This window comes from Rattus norvegicus, chromosome 6 (genome assembly GCF_036323735.1).
Source record: "Rattus norvegicus strain BN/NHsdMcwi chromosome 6, GRCr8, whole genome shotgun sequence".
Taxonomy (NCBI): Eukaryota; Metazoa; Chordata; class Mammalia; order Rodentia; family Muridae; genus Rattus; species Rattus norvegicus.
In genome coordinates, this window is record NC_086024.1 from 100,895,423 (window position 1) to 100,920,058 (window position 24,636).

The window sequence follows — 24,636 nt, forward strand, 5'->3', positions numbered from 1 at the left end:
GCATTTGAGGCCAGCCTGGCCTACAAAGCAAGCTCCAGGACAGCCAGAGCTATTACACACAGAAACTCTGTCTTGAAAAACAAACAAACAAAAATACAGGTGAATATTAAGTAGATATTGTGGAGTTAGGAAATCTGTAGATAATTCTAAGTACATAATATCCAGGACAAACAAAAATAGGAAGATAGTAGATATCAGAAAAAAACAAAACAAACAAGCAAACGAACAAACAGTTCTGAGGACCTAAGTTGGGGAAGGTTGGGTAGTAAAGAATGATGCTTTCAGGGTCGCAAAATTATTCTGTGTAACGCCATGACGACCAGCACATTGTGCATTCGCACTCGCATTGGTCAAAGCTCATAAAACTTTCCAGTATTAAGGACTGAATCTTAATGTATGCAGAATTCAGAAAATTATTTAGGAGTTCCAGGACAAAAGGCAGAATGTGACCAAAGGATCCATAGAATTAAGGAAATATGAACCAGCCTCACTGGAATGGGATGGCTCTTTATCACTGTCCACTTTGCCAGGTTTAGAATCACCATAGGGAAACACATCTAGTAAGTCTGTGAAGGTGTTTCCAGAAAGGTATGATTGAGGACGGAATACCAGTCCTGAGGATGGGTGGCACCATCCCCTAGGCTGAGGTTCCAGAATCAATAAAAAAGATGGGGAGGGGCTGGGGATTTAGCTCAGTGGTAGAGCGCTTACCTAGGAAGCGCAAGGCCCTGGGTTCGGTCCCCAGCTCCGAAAAAAAAGAACAAAAAAAAAAAAAAAAAAAAAAAGATGGGGAGATGGCTCAGCACCCCTGTGGCAGTCACAAGTAGCTCTAAGTTCAGTTCCAGGGACTCCAACACCCTCTTCTGGACCCCACAGAAACCAGGCAAACACATGATCCAAAGGCATGCATACTGGCAAAACATTCGTACATGTAAAATAAATAAAGAAAAAGGAGAAAGCAGAACACTAAAAATTCTCTTAAGAGTGTCCTGACTGCATATGACCAGCCAGCTTCTCATATTCCTATGCCCTGCCTTTTCTACTTCAATACTCCATCAAGATACTTTAGATTGGAACTATAGATACATATAGATACTATCCAGTGCTTTAGAGGATGACTGGACAACTCTCATCACCTTGGATTATATGCAATCACTTTTTAATAACCTGCCAGTACTCTGTGCCTTGATAGGACCATGAGGAAATTTAAAGTGGGTTATAAAGTGGGTTATGTGTGGAAATACTGGCTAGAACCAGAGCGCAGCTCAGAAACAGAACAGAGAGCATGTGGGGCAGGCTGAATTGTGAGGCAGAGGCTAAGGACTTAGCAGTGGGCTGCTGACCATCCATGAAATATCGATGAGGACTGAGGAGAGGAGGACCTGACATCTCCTTTCCATTGGAGAGTTACTCCCCTGCACTGGAGCCTGGATAACTCGCTTCCTGAGGAACACAGCTGTTCATCTGAGATGTGCCTCTTTCCCTGTGCTCTTTGAAACCCAACAAACCTCAAAACAGTAGGCAGTAATTTCCCTTTCAAACCGTATCTCAGGGCAACCCAAATAGTTAATGATGGAAATTTTTCTCTTTATAGATCCACTGTAAGTAATAATTAGAAAGGGATGGTCCCATTAGAATGTTATCATTTGGCAAAATTAAAAAAGTCCCATCTAGAATATTATCATTTTGAAAAACTGAAAATACTACTTTTATTTTCTGGGTATGAGTGGTTTGACTGAATGTTTGTGTATCACGGAGAGGCACTGCCTGAGAGGACATTGGGTCCCCTGGGGCTGGAGTTACACAGTTGTGAGCTGCCTGTGGGTGCTGGAATTGAACTCAGTGTTCCTACCTGCTGAGCCACCTCTCTGGTGGCCCATTTTGCAAAACCTGAATAGAGTAACAGACCTAGACAAGAATCTTAGGTGCAGCTGGCATCATGAGGCCCATGAGAGACCTGGATGTGAGAAGCCACTGCACCCCCTGCCAGTGAATTCTTCTCTCCATTAAGCGCAGATCAGAGCACGAAAGATTTTAAAACAAACAAAATCATCCTCTCCATAAAGCAAACTGCAGGGGCTGGGGATTTAGCTCAGTGGTAGAGCGCTTACCTAGAAAGTGCAAGGCCCTGGGTTCGGTCCCCAGCTCCGGAAAAAAAGAACCAAAAAAAAAAAAAAAAAAAAAAAAAAGCAAACTGCAGCAGCTCCCCTCTGTGCCAAGCATGCCGGCCTGGGGTGTGACCCCAGACCTCCATCACGTGGATTTACAGGCACTTTCTCTTTGGAGAGGTGGGGGGGGGGGAGGTATGCTCTTTTGTGTGGTTCCTCTGAGTCACCAACTGTGTAATGGTGCCAGTTCCCAGCCGAATGCTGTTGCTTCATTGTCTCCTCTAACCTTTCCCTTCCTGAGTGCTGATAACCATGCCCAAGTGCAAAGTTGAAAGGCAGGGCGGGAGCATCTGCTTAAGGACCCAGGACTCAGGCTGGAGAGATGGTTCAGTGGTTAAGAGCACCGACTGCTCTTCCAGAGGTCCTGAGTTCAAATCCCAGCAACCACATGGTGGCTCACAACCATCTGTAATGGGAACCGATTCCCTCTTCTGGTGTGTCTGAAGACAGCTGCAGTGTACTCATATACAAAATAAATATATACTAAAAAAGGACCCAGGACTCACTTGTGTCACTTGTGCTGAGGACGTGTGCCTGTCACGTGAAGAGGCAGGCAAGGGAGGGAGCACCCCACGTGCCACCTCAGGTCTACCTTAAGTTTGACCTTAATCAGTGGCTCTGAACTTGTGGGACGAGACCCTCGATGATCCAAGCAACTCTTTTGCAGGGGTTCCCCCAAGACTATCACAAAACCCAAATATTTACATTATAACTACATAGCAAAGAATATCACACTCTGACAATGTGAAAATCTGTGCTGCTGACAACTAGAAATTGATATCGATTTTAAAAAAGAAATCCATTCTAGAGGGATGGCATCCACCCACCACTGTAAACCCCTCACACGAGATGTGCAGCATCCTGCATAGGCAGGGATCCGTGCACAACTTCACGGTGTGCTTCAGATACAGCCCTCATCAGCTCAAACAGAGGTTTTCAACCTGTGGGTCGCGACCCCTGGGCAGGGGGGTGGGGTGGTGGGGAGGGGGGAGAACAACCTTTTCCCAGGAGTTGCTTAAGACCATGGGAAACACAGATAGTTACATTACAATTCATAACTAGCAAAATCACAGCTATAAGCAACGAAATGATGTTATGGTTGGGGGGGTCACCACAGCACGAGGAGCTGTATTAAAGGGTTGCAGCATTAGGAAGGTTGAGAACCACTGCTCGGAACTGTTGGTTTATTGACTCACCACGAGTGTTTACTGTGCACCTGCTACATGAAGCCCCAAGAATGCTCCGGAAGATGAGCAGGCATGGGGCACGCATTTCCTGGTGGATGAGAGATAACAGTGACAAATGGCTTGCGCTTTGCAAGTTGTAGGGTGTTAGGGTTTTGCACAGTGAGTCAGGGAGAGAGTAGAGGGTTCTAGAGAAAGAAGCAACCTAATTTAATCTGCGTTTGAAAGAATTTCTCTGGCTATTATGTGGGATGTGAGCTGGAGGTGAGGAGAACGGGGAATGGCAGGTGGGGGCACGTAGAAACTCCATAGGTTCCCAGGAGACAAAGCCAGTGATGGATTCTGGACTGGGCAGTGTTGATAAAATTTGCAGATGGACTGACTGGCTGGCTGCTGGGATAACAAATACAAGGAAGGATGATTAAATTTCTTGGTTTGAGCAGTTGGGGATTCTGTGTTTCCAAATAGGGGAGAGTGGATGAGGAACAGGCTGAGGAGGAAACATCTTGGGCTCTCCTTTGAACTGGGACATTTAGAACTGTGACAGGAGAAGGGAATACAGATTAGTTGGATTTTGCACCAGTGCCACATTCTTGGGAACTCTCTGAGCTAGAAATCGAGACTTGGAAGCAATTGGTCACGGGACTGCGTGTGGCTAGCTAAGGGGAGAATGCAGGCAGAAGACAAAAGAACCCAGATACAGGGCTCTCTACACATTACAAGAGGCAGATGTCAAGGAGAAAAAGGTGCTACATCCCTTCCTGCTCCCACATCGCAAATCAACTTCACAACACCAGTGACCAATAAAGTAGGAGAGGCGCTGAGAGCAGAGCGTCACGGAAGATAAAAATGCTGTGATCCAGGGAGCAGATGGGTGACATTGAGTAAGATGAGATGGCCACAGAAAAGGGACCATCAGATGTGAGACCATGCAGTCAACTGTGCAGGATTGCAGGAGTGGAGCCCTCTGATACAGGGTGAGTAAGCAGAGACCAAGATTGTCAAAAGAAGGCTTGATGTGCTCCAAGCCGAGGGTGGGGGTGGGGTTAGGGGATGATGCATTTGCTAAGAGATGGTGAGAGTCCGTCTTTGTTGGACCGGAGTCTTGATTGCTGGTTAATTGGGGTTAGTTGGTTTGTTTGTTTGTTTGTTTGTTAGGTTCCTTGAGATAGAATTTCACTAAGCTGCTGGGAGCCCTGCTATTGATTTGTTTTGGTGTCTGGCTTTTCAGAAGTAGGAGTTACCAGAACATATGTGTACTTTACAAAATTGAATGTATATGGCTGTTGATGTGTTTATAAATAGAAAAAGAGAGGGGAATTATGCTCTTTGGAGGTCTGGGAAAGGGGGTGCCTCAGTGGGTACATGCTGAGACATCCCTTCCCCCTGAGGGACCAGCCACACACAGTATAGTATAGATAGAGTTTATCCAGGGCATGGGGAGGGGAGTTAAGAGGGTAGTAGGGCAAAGAGAGAGAGTAGAGAAGAGGAGAGGAGTAGAGTAGAGGCCGGCCATGAGCATGTGGAAAGAAGGGAGTTGGGAACTGGGGAAAAAGGGGACAAAAGGGAAAGAGAGCTAGAGCAAGAGAGGGAGGAGGGGGCAAGTGGCCCCTTTTATAGTGAGTCAACCATTCCTGGCAGTTGCCAGGTAACTGTGGGAGTGGAGCTTAGACAGAATGCTAACGGCTGTTTTGCTAGCCTGTTTGTCTGTGTACCATGTGCTTGCCTGATGGAGGCCAGAAGAGGGTGTCAAATCCCCTAGAGGTGGAGTTAGAGTTGGTTGTGAGGTACCATGTGGGTGCTGGGAATCCTGGTTCTCCAGAGAAGGCAGAAAGTGCTCGTAACCTCTGAGCCAGTCCTCGTGTTAGTATTTTAATGCACATGGTCTAGTTTGTGGGGAGACCATGAGGTTTCTGAGACTGTGTGGGAGAAGCCCACATTAGGGGTAGCCCTGCATAGGAAGGCATGGGTTCTAATGTCTTTCCCATATTCTCCGTGTTGCTCCTGAGTGCCCAGATGCCCCTTTTCGTATATCACCTGAACAAGGTGGACATTTTCTTTTTTTTTTTTTTTGGTTCTTTTTTTCGGAGCTGGGGACCGAACTCAGGGCCTTGCGCTTCCTAGGTAAGCGCTCTACCACTGAGCTAAATCCCCAGCCCCCTAGGTGGACATTTTCAAACTGTATTTATTATCTGTGTGTACGAGGCATGTGTGTCACAGTGCCTGTTTGGTAGTCAGGGATGAAGGAATTGATTCTCTCTTTCTACCATGTGGGTCCCAATACCCAGGCTCGGTTGCAAATGTCTTTGCCCACTGAGTCATTTCACTGGCCCCTGAATTTTCAACATTGGCGCCCAGACAGCAAAAATTTCCACAGCTCTGAACTCTAATGCCACACACAGGAAAGTTAGCAGCTTGTGACAGTCTTCCTTAATTCCCTTAAGCCACGCTTCCTGGGTGATCTTCCACTCCTCAAACATTAAACTGAATGCCCCTGAGCCTCATGATGCTCAGCCTTGTGGAACTCACCTTGCGCCCTGGGATTACACTGTGAGACTAAGTCCATTTCCTTCTCAGAACTGAGGGCCGGCAGAAAGAATGTCTCTCTTAAAAATTAATGTGCTCGTTTCATCAGAGAACAAGAATATATAACCTGCCGTGTCTGCTTCTCTCACTTCTGCCTAGGAAATACAGAAATAACGTTAATATTTAACCATCCGAGTGGCCACTGGCAAACTCGGGTGTTAGCACATGGGTTTCGTTTTTCTTGAGAAAGGTCTTGCTGACCTAACACTCCAGTGACGCTCCTGTGTCTGCCTCCCTGATGCTGGGATTACAAGTGGGTGCCGTCAGGCCCAGCTTTTGGGTTTTAAAACATAGGCTCAGGGATCCAATTAGCATGCTTTCCTGCTGACTGCTCTATATAGTTCCAATCAGCGGATTTTTATTTCCCATGCTTTTAGATGTGTAATATACCTTTTCTATCTCTCTGGTTCAAAAAATGTTTTTAATCTAAGGCAGGCATCTATATAGTCTCTCTCTCTCTCTCTCTCTCTCTCTCTCTCTCTCTCTCTCACACACACACACACACACACTCAGGGGTTACTGTGGGAAATACTGTTACTGTACTGGCTAGTTTTATGTCAATCTGACACTAGCTAGAGTCACCAGAGAGGAGGGAGCTTCAGTTGGGAAAATGCCACCATGCATTCTTGTCATAAGGCTTTTCTCAATTAGTGATCAATGTAGGAGGGCCCAGGCCACTGTGGGTGGGGCCATCCCTGGGCTGGTGATCCTGGATTCTATAAGAGAGCAAGCTGAGCAAGCCATGGGGAGCAGGTCAGTGAGCATCATTGGTCCATGACTTCTTCATCAGCTCCTGCCTCCAGACTCCCGCACTGCCCGAATCCTTGTCCTCACTGCTTTGGAGAATGAACTGGTATATAGAACTGTGAGGGAAATAAACTCCTCCCCAAGTTGTTTTTGGTCATAGTGTTTTATCACAGCAATAGAAACCCTAAGTAAGACAAATACATAGAAGTATTTTTACACACATTGATTACACACATAACAAATTGATGGCAAGTGGAAACTTACTAGACCTTCTACATAGCTGATGTGAGCTCTTCATGCATTGGCATATTTAGACTTAATTTCTAGAGCTACCGCTTCCGTGCTGTGCTGCGTGGTTTTAACCATAATCAATAAAAGCGCAATTTGGGGGAAATTTCAAAAATAATCTTCTTCCCTTACCCTCAATAGTGTCATCACATTAGGCCAATTCAGAAGTCCCTGATCCTTACCCCCGTCCCCCACCCCAAACCCCACTCCTAAAGGGTCTGTCTTTACTTTTCTTGGAGACAGGCTATAAACGAAGCACTACAGAAACCAGTGTTTAAAAACACCCAGTTCTTGAGCTCATCGTGGCCCTGGCTGGCTACCAGATGGCAGTTTTTCTCTGCTTAGCGCTCGGTAAAAGCAGAGCTTGTCTGTGGACACGATGAGGCACAGAGGCCGCTCAGAAGCTTCCACGGAGCCAGGACGAGCCTTGGTTTCCAAAGAGCACTGCTGTCTCCTGCCTTTAGATAAATTCAGCATTGGTTGTCTTCCAGGAGCTGCACTGTGGCCAAACATCGCTATTCCTTCAGGTTTGGAAACAAATCGAGACTGTTTTCTTCCTGAGAAGCAAACACTTCAGATAACTAGTGGCGGTTCTTAGAAAGAATGTGAATGGATCTCCTCGCCTCCAAAGCTATCTGGAAGCCTGGAGAGTATATTTATGAGGAAAGAGGTTTGTATAAATACTTTCTTCAGTGACCTGTATGGTAGGGTTGAGCCTGAGAATTTTGTGTTCAGTGAATGATACCAAATTAGGAGCTGCTAACATGCCAGACATCGAGGGCTAATCTCACTAGGACCTTTCACACTGTCACGGACACCATGAAACAAGATACATACACACACAAGCGAGAGTGGGTTTCTCAGAGCTTTGGGTGACAACATTGTCCCCACGTACAGAACCAAGGAGCGGGTGAATGCTCAAACCAGCAGGGGCTGGAGAGGTGATGGCTCAGCAGGTAAGCGCACTTGTCCTTGCAGAGAGAGCACTGGGTTGGGTTCCCGGGACCCACGTGACATCTCACAACCATCAGTAACTCCGGTTCGGGGAGGTCTGATATCCTCTTCTGACTTCTGAGGACACCAGCATGCATGTGGTGCATAGACATACATGTGAACAAAACACTCATGCACATAAAATTTTTTTTAAAAGGAGAGAGGAAGTGCTGGGGAGAGAGAATAGGGTGGTGCTGGATCCCTCTTTGAATAGGACCGTGCTGTGTGCCCCAGCTTGGCCTGATGGTTAGGAGCCAGTCTGGCCATGCGCAGTGCTGAGATCTCAGGCACACACCCCCACACCAGGCTGATGCTGGCATGCGAACGAGGAAATGACCAGCAAAATTCCTGACTCCCTTTCCCGTATATGGCAACCTCGGGGGCCTAACTGGAGAGCACTCCTAACCACTGTGAAGCTTTCCAATATAGGAAAACATCCCAAAAACTGAGGTCCTGGAAAAGATGGGTGGGCTAAGATACCGGAAGGGACGGTCTCTTGGAGGAATTTCAAGCTAATTGGAACTGTTTAAACTGAAAACTGTTTAAAAGTCTTCAGGTACTCGTGGGCAGTAGTCACGTGCTGAGCATTTCGGGGCTCTCTCTTTATTGGAAGACACAAGTGGAAACAAGAATAAAATATGAGAGAATTTAGATTCCTCCAGATCCCAAGACAGGCTTGCAAGAGGGTGGATTTGAGTCCCGGCACCTCCCTCTACATCCGATGAGGGACCATTAGGCATGGATGCGGTCACTTTACCTCAAAGCTGCCTCTCTTTTTCCCTCAGTTCAATGGGGAGATGAGCAGTGTTTGCTCACTCATAGTTCGTGCTGAGGATGCTGTATGCAAAACTCTGACAATTGTATGTTTTGTTTTATTTGTTTGTTTGAGACAGGGTCTCTCAATGTAGCTTTGGCTATCCCTGGTATTCACTGTAGACCAGGCTACCCTTGAGCCTGCCTCTGGAGTACTGAGATTAAAGGAGGCACCACCACAACCTGCAGTCATATGATCACAGTGGATGATAAGCCTCTGGGAAAGGTCTCTAGAAGGATCCCAAAGTCTACTGACACTTAAAAGCTGTCTTCAACTTAGGGTTAAGTTCAAGTTCTCATGGTGTCTCTGTCAGACACAGTACCGACATAGTATTCAGTTACAATTTCAAAATTTTATCACTTTATCACTGCCTCATTTTATCACTTAAAATTTTTATTTACTATTACTACTGTGTTTGTGTATAAGGGTGTGTGTGAGCATGCCAGGGTGTGTGTGTGTGTGTGTGTGTGTGTGTGTGTGAGCATGCCAGGGTGTGTGTGTGTGAGCATGCCAGGGTGTGTGTGTGTGAGCATGCCAGGGTGTGTGTGTGTGAGCATGCCAGGGTGTGTGTGTGTGTGTGTGTGTGTGTGTGTGTGTGTGTGCATGCCAGGGTGTGTGTGTGTGCATGCCAGGGTGTGTGTGTGTGAGCATGCCAGGGTGTGCTTTTGGAGATTGAAGTGTAATGAACAGGAGTTGGTACTCTCCTTCTACTATGCGGGTCTTGGGGATTGAACCCAGGTGGTCAGGCTCAGGAGCAAGCACCTTCATGAGGGAACCACCTCAACCACCCACTTCCCTCATTTTCTATGTCACAAAACTATAGTCCTTGAACCCAACTGTGACTTCCTGCGTGTGGCACAGATATTCAACCACGTGGTTCCTTTTGTAGGGTTCACAACGGCTGGAAACTCAACTCAAGGCCTTATACACACTGCATGTGCTTTTCTATTGAGCCACATCCCAGTCCTTTGATTTTGATTTTGTGATAAAATTGCAACACATTGATCCAGGCTGTTTAGAACTCACTGTGTCAACCAGGTCTGGTCTTGAATTTGGGATTATAGGAACCATACCCAGCAATCACTAAGCCATGGATTTTAAACCTGGAAGTGGCTCATGAGAGAATATGTTGGTGCTTTGATATTCGAGTGGTAATAACTAATCTTCATAACATGTTGTGGATTGTACTCATATCAGAATTCTGTGTTATTCTGAAGCCAGTGTAATTCAATTAAAATTGCATTCAGTTCAACTAGCCATCACTGAGCCCCTGTGGGAGGTGCTTAGAAAGACAAATAACACTTGTTCCCTGCTATTGTGGACCTTACAGCCTAACTAACAGTAAGAGAAGAACCAAAAGTCGTTCATTCGGCTACCCTTCGAGAGACACTGTATTTCCATTACAATCACCATGGAAGCATAGCGATGTTTTATACGTACTCAGCCCAGGGAGTGGCACAGTTAGAAGGTGTGGCTCTGTTGGAGTAGGTGTGTCGCTATGGTCGTGGACTATAAGACCCTCATCCTAGCTGTCTGGAATTCGGCCTTCTGCTAGAAGCCTTCAGAAGAACATGCAGAACTCTCAGCTCCTCCTGCACCATGCCTGCCTGGATGCTGCCATGCTCCTGCCTTGATGATAATGGACTGAACCTCTGAAGCTGTAAGCCAGCTCCAATCAACTGTTCTTATGAGAGTTGCCTTGGTCATGGTGTCTGTTAACAACATTAAAACCCTAAGACAGGACTTTGTCGATTGATGATTTTTGCTTTTGAAGTCACCGACAGCCAACTGAAGGCAGATACTTCAGTGAGCCTTAAAGCAAGTGAGGAGAAGAGAGCATTTCTTGAGGCAAAGCCAAGGAAGGCTGGGAGAACATTTCTCTCGGGTCCAGGGACTGGATGTTGCAGGGTTGGAGTGCAACCCATGACACCACAGAGAAGGGGGGCCCTCGGAGGGACAGGGGCAACTTATTGGAGGGGCTGATGGTGGTGGGCATCCAGATTCTGCAAGAGCCTGTTTGTGTATATGTGTATGACACGTATGCCACGTGCCTGCTGAGGTTTGAAAAAGACACTGGATCCTGAGTTGTGAAGCATTACATGGATGCTGAGAGCTGAACCTGGGTCCTCTCTGCAAAGGCAACAAGTGTTGTTAACTGTTGAGCCATCTCTCCAGCCCCTGACCCTTATTTCTCTAGGGAAGTCCTTCTTCCTGAATCTGAACTGCCCCCTGTGGGAGTAGGCTAGGGCTAGGCATGTTACAGGTGTGTGTGTGTGTGTGTGTGTGTGTGTGTGTGTGTGTGTGTGTGCCTACATATGTGCCGGGTCTCTGAACCCAGGTCCTCATGTTTGTGTGGCAAGTGCCTTGTCCCATAAGTCATCCTTAGGTTCCTGTTTGAAGATTTTTATTGCCATTACCAGAAGTCTGAGGTTAAGCTCTACCTCGGCCTCGCAAAGAAAACCAGTAGGAATCTGTGTGTATTTGTTTACATGGGTGTTGAGTCCATTTTCTCTCTTCACTTTTTGTGAACTTGCGTTTTTTAAAAAATATTTATTTATTTGTTTTATGCATATGAATGCTCAATCTGCACTCATGCCTGCATGCCAGAAGAGGACATTAGATCCCATTCCAGATGGCTGTGAGCCACCATGGGCTGCTGAGAAATGAACTCAGGACCTCTGGAAGAGGTCTTAACCACTGAACTATCCTCTCTTCAGCCCCTCAAGACCACTTTCTAAAGAGCAATGCTAGAAGGGGACATCCCCTCTGTGACAAACATAACAGAGGGAAGCTCCTTCCTCGAGTCCTAATTCTAGAGACTAGAAATGTCACCCCAAACCATAGACAAGCACAGTAAGGGGATACTAGCCCTGCTTTAGCATGTTCTGTATTGTCGTCTGGGAAGACTCAAGGTGTTCCAAACCTGAAAGTGGCGACTTAGCTCTCCCTGAAAAGCTAGGAACAGCTGAAGCCCAGAACCAGCGAGGAGGAGCTGCCAGTTGATGACGATGACTCTAGGTGTCCCTAAGGATCAGGCTAGGGACAGAGAAGGGGGTCAGGGGCCACCTTTAGTCTGCACTTGAAGTTTCTGTCCAGGCAGTATGCTTATTGTCTTAAATGTTTCTCTAAGTGCAGAGCAAAGTCTTTACACATCATCCAGAGAGTCACGAGAAGGCAGTGGGCGCCACTGATGAGGTCTGCCACAGCCCAGTGACTGAGGATCCTGAGGGGACAGAGCTTATGGACATCCTGGGCACCATAAGTCTCTGGAAATGGAGAGAGAGAGAGAGAGAGAGAGAGAGAGAGAGAGAGAGAGAGAGAGAGAGAGAGAGAGAGAGAGAAAGAGAGAGAGAGAGAGAATTGTTAATAGGAAGTCTTTTCTTCAAAGCTGGGCTAGGGAGAGGCAGCTGGGTGAGGGATCAGCCCTCTCTTATGATACAAGGTCAAGGCTTTTGTTCCAAGCAAAAGACAGATTGTCTTTTGTCCCTCGATAGCTAAATGATACCCAAGGTCCCAGGAGGAATAGCTGGTACCTGTCACAAGACACCACAGCCTTGTCACATGCTGTGTCCAGCTCTAGAATAAGAATTCAATGCCCTGACCTCTGGCCCACTCCCCAGTGGTCAGCCTCTTTGTCTGTCAGTCTCTTTGTCTGTCTGTCTGTGTCTGTGTCTGTGTCTGTCTGTCTGTCTGTCTGTCTGTCTCTCTCTCTCTCTCTCTCTCTGTCTCTCTCTGTCTTTCTCTGTCTCTCTCTCTGGTTTCACAAATGCCAAAGATAACCTCCCTTGAGTGAGAATTTAGTTTTCCTTTGCAACACATTTCAAGACAGTTTTGGTAAGTAAAATTAAAAGTTATCAGAGTTTGGTCCCCAGCTCCAAAAAAAAAAAAAGTTATCAGAGTAAGAGGGGATGTGTGCCAATTCAGATAATAGGTGTAGTTGCCAAAAAAGGATTTGTTATCCCTTAGTAGTAGATTGATTTTATTATTAGAACCAACCTCCAATTGACTAACAAAAGTGTGAAGATTATCTGTTTAAAAACAAGACAGAGCTAGGGAGATGTCTCTGTCTGTAAGTGCTTGCTGTGCAAACATGAAGACCCGAGTTTGAACCCCAGACTCCAAAACCCATGTGAAAGCCAAACTCTGTAGTACACCCCTGTCACCCCAGTGATGGGGAGGCAGAGGCAAGTGGATGCCTGGAGCTTGCTGGCCAGTGAATCAGTGAGCTCCTGGTGAGGTGAGAGAGCCTGTCTCACAAAATATGGAAGACGTCTGTGGCTGAGAGGGAATGCATTATGTTGTGTTATGAAATAATGCATTTTAACCTCTAAGCTTTTTCTGAGGATCAGAGTTCTCTTTTATGGCTTCTTTTTTCCCCCACCCACCCCTTTTTCTATTTTAAGACAGGGTCTCTGGCTGAACTCTCTATGTAGACCAGGCTAGCCTCGCACTCACAAAGATGCCTCTGCCTGCCGTGTTGGGACTAAGGCATGCACTATCACAGCCCACTCCTGTTACAAGTTCTTGATCTTGTAGGAATTTGGGAACAGAATTCATAAAGGAAGCTTGAGGACAATATAGTTTGAAAGAAGGGCAAAGCAGCAGCTTCAGGAATGAAGATCTGCCAGCTACACACAGGAATGGAGGGGTTTTCAGAGGGTGGACAAAGACATCCAGTGTTGGGACAGACAAATTTGAGATCTTGATCAGTATCTGTGGAGACAGAACTGTTTTTGCCAACCCTTCCAGAGTAACTAAAAGTCGGGAGGCTGTGCAGAACTGGTTCTTATGCACCCTAACCTCACACTGGATGTGATCAAGCCTTGTCTCTTCCCTGTGTTCTGTTTATACTATGTCTCGGGTACAGTCATATTTCATCTCAAGCTGAGGTGTTATAAATACAGAGCTGGGGTGTGTACCAAGCCTGTCTGGCAGGAATGGTGGTATTCTAAAGAGAATGTGTTCCCTTATCTGTCTATTGAACAGCTCAAAGAATGGATCCCTCCAAATTAGCATTTCCTCAGGAATCTCATACTGGGAAAGGAAATGGCAGAAGTCCTGGGGACTCGCAATGGAGCTACAAAGACAAGTTGCTATCTGAGCTTGCAGGAGACACTGACATTACCTGAGAGACCTGGAGTTGAGACAGTGGTGGGCTCACTCTTGGGAGCACAGTTTAGTTATACATATCTCCTGCTTTCAGCTTAAAACCTACCCACAACGGGATGTGTTGTCCCAGCACTCAGGAGGCAGAGGCAGGCGGGGCTCAGTGAATTCCAACCCAGTCTGTCTGAAAACTAAGTTCCAGGCCAGGCAAGGATACACAGTGAGACCTAACTCAAAATAAATAAATGAAAATAAACATAAAAAATAAATTAATGTATAAACCCTACCCTCAAATCCGGATACCCAAAGTGGGCTTGGGGGAATTGGTCTCTTTGTTCCTCTTCCCAGTGTGGCCAAATTGAATAAGTTTCCTCCTGTTTTTCACTACTAAAAACAAAAAGGTAGAGAAGCCATTGAAAAACAACATGGTGTTGGGCTCTGGCTTCCGCACACATGTACATATATGTGAACATGCATGCAAAAACATGTACATGCACAAGAATGAACGGAGGAGGGAGTGAGGAGGGAATGAAGAGAAAGGAAGCCAAAGGGAAAGGGAAGAATATGGGAAGAAAGGAAGGAGGGAGGGAGGGAGGGAGGGAGAGAAAGAGTATACCTGAATGAGTCTAGATACACCTCTTTGATCAGGGATGTCTGCCTTGGACTCAGGAAGGAAGGAGCAGGAAGCTAATGGAGTAGCTCTGTTTCTTACATAGTTCCTAAAACATAGTTCATAGTTTTTAAAACAACTATAAAGAAAATCAACACATTCCAGGGATGGTGTGTGTACCATCACAGGCACAGGCAGAGTGGCAGAGGCAGCCTGTCTACAAAAAGAGTTCTAGAACAGCTAGGGCTGTTAACACAAAAAAACCCTGTATCAAAAACAAACAAACAAACCAAACCAAACAAACAAAAAACACCAAAAGGAAGGAAGAAGAAAGTCAACACACAAAACAAATGCAAGTAATATTAAGTAAGCCTTTATTAGGTTCTTGTCCTATGGAAGGTGTTAGATTTCACAAGGGAAGCTGGGAAATGTAGTCTTTCAGCAGGAAACTAGAGTTGGAGTGGGAATTGTCAAGAGGCAAATGTCAGGACTTGATTCTCTACTGACTTTTTTTTTAAGATTTATTTATTTATTATATATAAGTACACCGCAGCTGTCTTCAGACACACCAGAAGAGGGCATCAGATTTCATTACAGATGGTTGTGAGTCACCATGTGGTTGCTGGAATTTGAACTCAGGACCTCTGGAAGAGCAGGCAGTGCTCTTAACCGCTGAGCCATCTCTCCAGCCCCCTCTACTGACATCTTGTAGGATCTGAGAACTGAAGTCAGGTCATGAGGCCTCTATCCCCTGAGCCTCTATATATCTGTTTCTCTGTGTAACTGGCTGTTCCGGACCTTGTTCTGTAAATTAGGCAGACCTTAAATTCACAGAGATTCACCTGCTGCCCAAGTGCTGGGATTAAAGGCATGCGCCACTACCACCCAGCCCTTATATGAGTAGTAGTGTAGTAGTAGTAGTAGTAGTAGTAGTAGTAGTAGTAGTAGTAGTAGTAATAGTAGTAGTAGTAGTAGTTGTTGTTGTTGTTGTTGTTGTTGTTATGTGTATGGGCATTTTGTCTACATGTATGTCTGTGTATCCTGAGCATACCTAGTTCAGAGTACAGGAAAGGGTGTCAAATCCCCTGAAACTGGAGTTTTGATTGGTAATCAAAGATGGGTCCTCTTGAAGAACAACCAGTTTTCTTAACTATATCTCTCCATCCCCTATTTCATTTCATTATTTTATTGTTTTTGTTTTATTTTTGAAGTATCATCTCATCCAGCTCAGGCTGACTTCAAACTCACTATGTAACCAAGGTGGACCATGAATCTCTGTTCCTCCTGAGTGATGGTTTTTGTGAAACACCAAGAAGAAGGAACAACTTGTATAGCCTGTTCCACCATGCCTGTGTTTGGAGACTGAACCCAGGACTTCCTGTACTCTACCAGCTGAGCTATACCCCCCGGGTACTTCAGACATGTTTAATGTGATTCCACACTACTCCAGATCGAAGTAATACACATTCAAGTTTATGAATAGAGAAACGGAACCACATAGAGACTGACAAAGACCACAGCCAGCTACTAGCAAAGTCAACGTCTAAACACAAATTTAAGTGCATGCAGAGTCAGTACTGCACCCAGCAAATCACTCAATGGATAAGAGCTCCTCCCAGCTCACCTGACAACCTGAGTTAGTCTCTGAGACCCACATGGTGGAAGGAAGGGACCAATCTCTGAAGTTGTCCTCTGACCTCCACACATACACCCCAGCACACGTGTGTACACACAAACACACACACACACACACACACACACACACACACACAGTGTAGTTTATTAATGAACAAGGACATGGACTCTAAAAATGTGTAGATGGCTACTTAACTAATTGGGTAGAAAGATCTAACCCAAAATGTTAACGATGTTTTTCTAAAGGTCACAATATTTACTCCCCCCTTTTCCTTTATCTGTATTGTTCCTATATTGCTTCCTTTATGTGTATTGTTCCTATATTGCTTCCTTTATCTGTATTGTTCTGTATTGTTCCCATGCCAAGATTTCTTGGGCAGTTTACGGTAAGGAAATGAGCCAGTGATTCTGGAGAAGATGATTTAACATTATTAGTTATGAAGAAAACTACAAACAATGTAGATGTTCGCCCACAAGAATTGCTTTAGTTGGGGAGGTGGCTCCCCATAGCTAAGAATGCTAGTAACTACAATTCCAAAGGGCCCAAGTTCAATTCCCAGGACCTACATGGTGGCTTATAAACATCTGTAACTCCAGTTCCAGGTGATCTAATGCCCTCTTCTGGTTTCCAAGGGCACTGCATAAACATGGTACACAGACATGCAAGCAAAACATTCAAGGACACAGTTAAATAAATAAATGCTTACCAAGCATCATGGTGTACACTTTTAATCTCAGCGCTTGGAAGACAGAGGCAGGCAGATCTTTGTGAGTTCCAGGCCAGCCTGGGCTACACAGTGAGACCCTGTCTCACTAAATATACAAACCAAAGTAAGACAAAACAATTGCTTTTTTTAAAAAAAGTTTTATTATATATGAGTACACTGTAGCTGTCTTCAGACACACCAGAAGAGGGCAACAGAGCTCATTACAGGTGGTTGTGAGTCACCATGCGGTTGCTGGGATTTGAACTCAGGACCTCTGGAAGAGCAGTCAGTGCTCTTAACCGCTGAGCCATCTCTCCAGCCCCAAAACAATTGCTTTAAGTAAAGGTATTCACCTGTGTAATAAAGCACAGTGCAACATTCAGAGATTCTGTAACATGCAGGGTCTAATGTGAAAGGCAAAGACATTGCCTACCCCTAACCCACCTTGTAAGGTCACAAAGACAAACCAAGATATGGTTCTACCAATGTTCCCCTCGGGGAACCAATGAACTAACTCCTTAGGTTACTTATAGAGCAGTGGGTAAGTGACTATAGATTTGAAAGCAGCCATACAGAAGGTCTACACCCAGCAGGGATGATGACTTCCCCATGTTTTGGGGGAGCTCCCTCCTGTCATCTTTCCCCACGTATATACTCGAGCCCCTCCCAGAGACCACAAGGTCATGTGCAATTGATAGGGTACACTATAGTCATCCACAGACACACCAGAAGAGGGCATCGGATCCCATTACAGATGGTTGTGAGCCACCATGTGGTTGCTGGGATTTGAACTCTGGACCTCTGGAAGAGCAGTCAGTGCTCTTAACCTCTGAGCCATCTCTCCAGCCCAATTGTTAGGGTAGAATTGCATACAACTTGTTAGAAAGGGTGGCTGGAGGCTCTGGTGAGGGTCCCATGACTCCTTCCAATTCCTCCTTCCAAGAGGGAAGTCAACAGTTGTCTTAGTCACTATTAGTTCTATTGCTGTAAAGAGACACCATGACCAAGGGAACTCTTATAAAAGAAATTGGAGCCTTGCTTATAGTTTCAGAGGGTTAGTCCATTACCTTCATGGTGGGAAGCAGACAGGAATGGCACTGGATCAATAACTGAGAGCTTTACATCCTGATCTGCAGGCAGCAGGCAGAGAGAAGGAAGTAGAGAGGGAGGGGGAGAGGGAGGGGAAGAGGGAAAGAGAGACTGGGCCTAGCTTTTGAAACCTCAAAAAGTATTTACAGTGACAAACCTCCTCTAACAAGATCCACCTCCTCCAACAAGACCACACCTCCTAATCCTTCCCAAACAGTTCCACTAACTAGGGACCAAGAACTCAAACATATGAGCCTATGGGGGTCATTCTTATTCAAATCACCACAGTGATACAATTTATTCTGTCAATAAAAATAGAGAGCCACCTGAATTATTGCCTAACCAGCCCCCAACTTGCTTAGATCCTGTAAGTGAAATATTGGCCAGTGAGTTGAAGGCCTTGAGTAATTCATTCTTGAGTCCCACTGTAAATCTTGACAGTGAATACACTAACCTGGATTATTGCTTTGTGTTGAGTAAAGTTCTCTTGCTACTTTGAAATTCCTGTGCACTTTTATTACATTCTTGAGTAAGATGCTGAGAACCTGGAAAACAACTGGCCCCAACCACCAGCAACAGTTCTGTAAGTCTACAAAGAAACATTGTTGCCACTGTTCATAGTGTAACTAAGCGAAAGGCATGTATAGCTGGGCGCAGTGAGACACATTTGTAATCTCAGCTCTCAGGAGGCAGAGACAGGAGGATCCGGAGTTTGGTTACATGAGACCCTATCTCAAAAACTGAAGAGGACCAAGGAAATGGCTCAGGGGAAAGGCACATTGTTTGCAAGCCTCATGGCCTAGATTCCATCCTTGTAGGGGTGGAAGGGGTGTGTAGACTTCACAAAGTTGTCCTCTAGCCTCTACAAGCATACAGTGGTATATGTGTCTGTATCCAATCTCCTGAGAGAGAGTACACACACCACACAGTATTCCTATAACACAAGACCGTTTGTTTGTTTGTTTGTTTGTTTGTTTGTTTGTTTGTTTGAGACAGGGATTCTCTGTGTAACAATCCTGGCTGTCCTGGAACTTACTCTGTAGACCAGAGTGGCCTGGAACTCGCAAACATCCATCTCTGCCTCCAGAATGCTGAAATTAAAGGTGTGGGCCCAATTGAGATCTTGATTTTAAAAATAAAGAGTGAAGCAGAGGGGAAAAAGTATTAGAAGCAATATTAACTGAAAAGCAGTTAGCTTATGTGGTTACAAGAACTTTTTTGAAGTGGGTCTGATGGCGCATACCTTTAATCCCTGTGTTTGGAAAGCAGAGGCAGTCTGGTCTACAAAGTGAGTTCCAGGACAGCCAGGTCTACTACACAAAGAAACCCTGTCTTGAAAGTCAAAATTAATTAACTCACAAATTAACAAATTAGTTAATTGTTAATTAATTAAGGTTTATGTTTGTATATGTATCCCATGCACGTTCAGATACCTGGGGAGGCCAGCAGAGGGCGCCTAAGCCATTGCAGCTGTAGTTACTCATGGTAACAAAGCACTGGGAACTGAACAAGTCTCTGGAAGAATAGTGAGCACTCTTAGCTGCTAAACCATCTCTCCAGTTCTTTAAAGAGATATAGACTCTGGGCTCCACTCCTTGGTGACACCACTGGAAAGACATTCTCCAAAGAAACTCTCCCAACAACCATCTCTTTCCTATCTTCTGAAACCACAGTGACCACAGCTTCTTCCCCTGTGACTCCTCTCCCTTTCCGTAGGTCTGCAGGTTGCTGTGTTCATCTGTCTTATTCTGCTGATTTCATAGGGAGGGAGCCATCTCCCTCAACAGGCTGCAGGGCCAAGGTCACCAGAAAGGACTGGCCCAGGACCCCAACATTTCAGTGCTCAAAAGTGGTTTGATGCTCCTGTGTAGGTCTGGAGAGAGACAGCATAGTCAGCCTAGGTGTTTCCTGGCTGGGTCCACCTAGGTTCCTCCTCGCCTGTTCCCACCCCCAGTCTTCTTCATCCGGGAGATTGCTTTTCACAAACCGGACCAACACAGTATCCATGGCTTGGCTCTCTGTCCATTAAAAATGGACTTTCTGGGTAAAACCTGCCCCAGTGGGCTTGTGGGAGGCAGTATGACTTGCTTTGTGTTTTGGGGCCCTTCCTCTTGGCTTCTATCACACCTACTCAAGCTGATCAAATTTGGCTTTGTGTAGCGCTGCCGCCCAGTACAGGATGTGGCCACGGGAAACCAAACCTGCCCTGCCCACAACATGCAATTATAGCTTTAATATTTGGATGGTCAAATCCAATGTCAGGTCTCTTGTAGGAGCCAGGACATAATCCCAAGTCTCTTCTTCCAAAACAAACTGTACTGGCTGGTTTTGTGTGTCAACTTGACACAAGCTGGAGTTATCACAGAGAAAGGAGCTTCAGTTGTGGAAACGCCTCCATGAGGCCCAGCTGTAAGGCATTTTCTCAACTAGTGATCAAGGCGGAAGGGCCCAGCCCATTGTGAGTGATGCCAGCCCTAGGCTGGTAATCTTGGGTTCTATTAAAAAAAAAAAAAAAAAAAAAAAAAAAAAAAAGCAAGCTGGGGCTGGAGAGATGGCTCAGTGGTTAAGAGCACTGACTGCTCTTCCAGAGGTCCTGAGTTCAATCCCCCAGCAACCACATGGTGGTTCACAACCATCTGTAACAGGATCCAATGCACTCTTCTGGTGTGTCTGAAGACAGCTGCAGTGTACTCAATAAATAAATCTTAAAAAAAAAAAAAAGCAAACTGAGCAAGCCAGTAAGCCAGTAAGTAACATCCCTCCATGGCCTCTGCATCAGCTCCTGCTTCCTGACCTGCTTGAGTTCCAGTCCTGACTTCCTTTGGTGATGAACAGCAATGTGGAAATGTCAGCTGAATAAACCTTTTCCTCCCCAGCTTGCTTCTTGGTCATGACGTTTGTGCAGGGATACAAACCCTGACTAAGACATAATCCCAGAAGCCTGTATTCTTGAGACTACCTTCCCATGATGAGGTTTCCCTGGGCCTGTGGAGGCCTCTCTCACTTGCCTCATCTGTTTCGCTCCTTGAGCTGGAGATGGATGTGAGGACCGACGCTCTGTCCTCACTTTGGAGTCTAGGCCTAGAAAAATATGTCCTTCCGGGGTTGGGGATTTAGCTCAGTGGTAGAGCGCTTGCCTAGCAAGCGCAAGGCCCTGGGTTCGGTCCCCAGCTCTGAAAAAAAGAAAAAAGAAAATAAAATTCGTCCTTCCCTGTAATTTCTATATTCCTCCACGGTCTGAGTCAGCCTCAGCTTTGCTGAGCCAGCACATCTGCAAAGTGCAGAGTGAGCATGGGCCCCGCCCCAGTGCGCAAGCTCCACCCTGCCTTATCAGGAAAACGAATCCGATGACCCATTCAATGTCCATCATCAGTGGTCCATCAGCTGGCAGCAAAGACCGGTTGCCTGCTGACGAAGGTGCCAAGAGGCCATGAGAGTTCACAGGGTAGAGGCTGCCCTCCGCTTCCAGAGAGACCTCTGGACTCCACTTGTAATATAGCCTCAGCCCGATTCTTTCTGAGCTGACAGCGCTCCTGCAAACATGGCGAACATTCCTAAGACACGCCTGACATTCTGCAAAAAATGCGGGAAGGGCCAACCCCTCATGGTGCTGCAGTACAAGAAGGGCATAGGTTCTTTGTCTGCCCAGGGAAAGCGGCGTTATGATAGGAAACAGAGTGGCTATGGTGGGCAGACTAGGCCCATTTTCCGTTAAAACTACAAAGACGATGATGCTGAGACTGGACTATGTTGAGCCCAACAGCAGATCCAAGAGGACGATGGCTATTAAGAGATGCAAGCATGGGGCTGGGGATTTAGCTCAGTGGTAGAGCGCTTACCTAGGAAGCGCAAGGCCCTGGGTTCGGTCCCCAGCTCCGGAAAAAAAAGAACCAAAAAAAAAAAAAAAAAAAAAAAAGAGAGAGATGCAAGCATTTTGAACTGGGAGGAGGTGACAAGAAGAGAAAGGGCCAAGTGATCCAGTTCTAAGTTGATTTTTGTTATGAAGACAATAAAATCTTGACCTTTCAAAAATATATATATCTATAGATATATAGATATGGGTCTGTATGGGTCTCGGTCCAGACCCATTTGGCCTGCCCAGAATGGGATAGCACTCATCCCAGAAGAGAGCCTGTGGTAAATTAAATTAAATTTGTTGCATACTCAGCGACTCAGGGTCACTGCAGACTGAGGGGAAAGGAAGGAAGGGAGCTCTTTAGCTGTTCTCCCTTTAATGTTAGCCAACCTGATGGGGCACTTTCTCAGTCAAGGTTCCCTCTTTCTGATGTCTCGATGTATCTTAAAGGTAGGGGCAAGCTGAGCACTTCCAGGCACTCCTCCTTCGGATTCCTCCAGAGTCTCCCGTTCAGCTCATTTAACCAAGGAAAGCAATGTTGCTAGTCAGTAGCTCTTCAAGAGCAGTTCTAGATTCCAGAGGTAAAGAGGCCCTTAAATCTCATTACTTCCCCCAAGTGACCCCAGGGCACGCACAAACAGGCACTCAAGTAAGACTAGCTGAGTGCAGAGGTTGGGGTGGGGTGGGCAGAAGGCTGAGACAAACGGCTGAATGTCCAAAGCCGGTCAGCACAGAAGGTGCATGGTAGGAGGGACCTCAGAAACAAGGGCTGATTAGCAGAACTGGTGTGGGGTCAGACAAAGAGATCTCTGTCTGCCCGAAAGGGTAGGCGGCTGGAGAGGCTGAGTCAAGGCTGAGTCACAGCGCTAGTTCCCAGCACTGTAGCAAATACCCGAGATAACATAAACCGAGCCAGGAGAAGGGGTGGGGAGGGGAGCAAGGCAGGGGTGGGGATCAGATGTAGGGAGAGCAGGGAAGAGAGAAGGGAAAGTGGTTGGGGGAGAGGGGCAATCTCCAGGACATGCCAGAGACCTGGAATGGGTGGAAGCCCCAGAGGGTCTATGGGGTGACTCTAGCCAAGACTCCTAGCAGTGGGGGCTATGGATCCAGAAATGACCCCTTCCTCTAGCCAGGCAGGACTCCCAATGAAAGGATAAGGACAGTAATTCACCCATAAAATCGTCAACTCAAAATGTGTTCTGCCTACAAGATGTTCAGGGACAAAGCAGAGATGGAGGACATGGCCGACCAATGACTGTGCCCCAAATTGAGACCCATCCCATGGGCAAGAACCAATCCCTGACATTATTAATTGATACTCTGCTAGGCTTGCAGGTGAGGGTCAAGCCTAACTGGGTGAGAGGCTCCACCCAGGAGCCAATGGAAAGAGATGCAGAGCCCACAGCCAAACATTAGATGGAGCTTGAGGAGTCTTGTGGAAGAGTCTGAGGGATCCAAAGAGGACAGGGACTCCACAGGGAGACCAACAGAGTCAACTAACCCAGACCCTTGGGGGCTCCCAGAGTCTGAATCACCAACCAAAGAGCAAGCTCATGCTGGACCTAGGCACCCTGCACATATGTCGCAGATGAGCATCTTGGTCTTCATGCTGGTCCTCTAACAACTGGAGCAGGGGCTGTCCCTGAGCCTGTTGCCTGCCTGCCTATGGATCCCATTCCTCTAAATGGTTCAAATTGTCTGGCCTCAGGGGGAGAACATGCCAATCACAGAAGGAATGGTATGCTGTGATTTCACACATATGACCCATCTCATAACTCATCTCGCAGAGTCTCAGAATCAGAGAGGAGATATGAGGTTACTGGAGGCAGAAGCCAGAAAACAATGGGGAGTTACTGCAACTAAGGTTTTGTTTGTTTGTTTGTTTGTTTGTTTGTTTGTTTGTTTTGGTGGGTCGTGGAAAGTTTGGGAAGTAGAGTTCACGGTTCTCCACCATGACTAAGTAACGCTATTTATATTTTGCCACAGCTTTTTAATATGTGAGACAGGCTTAGGGCGGGTTCCTAGAAAATCATGACTTTCAGGCCAACCTGGGCTACAGTTATAATACTGAGTTCCAGGCCAGCCTGGGCTACAATGTAGTAAGCTTGTCTGAAAGAACCATACAAAAAGGAAATTTGTAGAGGGATATGGTGGTTTGAATAAAAAATGGCCCTAACTAGGCTCATAGGGAGTGGCACTATCAGGAGGTGTAATCTTGTTGGAGAAAGTGTGTCACTGGGGACAGGCTTTGAGATCTCAGGTGCTCAAGACTGGCCATTCTGTTTCAGTCTCTTCCTGTTGCACATGGATTAAGATGTAGAAGGCTCAGTTCCTTCTGCAGCACCATGTCTGCCTGCGTGCCACCACACCATGCTTCCTGCTAAGATGATAGTGCACTAAACCTCTGAACTGTTAGCCATCCCCAATTAAATGTTACCTTTATAAGAGTTGCCATGATTATGGTGTCTCCTGACAGCAATAGAAACCCTAAGACAAGGGACACTTGTGTAGTTCCCTGAGGTGACAGCCAGGTCCCTGTCTTCACCTGGCACAGGTATAGTATGGGTGCCTAGTACAGGGTGCCAGGATCAGAAGAGGTGAATGCAGAAAGCCTCAGTCAGTGCAATGCTTTGGAAGAAGGACATAGCAGGAAGAGTCTGAATAAATGTCACGTTTATGGTCAGTGGATTTTGAGAAGATTATCATGACAGTTCTCTCAGGGAATCCATGCAACAATCGGGTGTAAAAGTAACTGGATACCAACATACGAAAGAGAGAACTTGGATTTCTACTTCTCACAATACAGCAGAACTAAAACATCCTCTTGGTGTCTTTCTGTGGCTGTGATTAAAC

At 46.1% G+C, this 24,636-nt stretch overlaps 1 long non-coding RNA gene across 4 annotated transcripts in view; it reads left to right on the forward strand.

The window, feature by feature from the left end:
* The first annotated feature begins 3,254 nt into the window (after window positions 1-3,254).
* Window positions 3,255-24,636, forward strand: part of LOC102556012 (uncharacterized) — a 38,531-nt gene continuing 17,149 nt past the window's right edge. Inside the window, exons 1-3 of one of the 4 annotated variants that reach the window (XR_593090.4) lie at window positions 3,260-4,329; window positions 7,465-7,643; window positions 10,111-10,523. This is a non-coding gene — a long non-coding RNA (uncharacterized LOC102556012). Of the gene's footprint in view, window positions 4,330-7,464; window positions 10,524-24,636 lie in introns of those variants that run through there. The other 3 variants (XR_354922.5, XR_010052712.1, XR_010052711.1) reach the window with 3 other exon arrangements.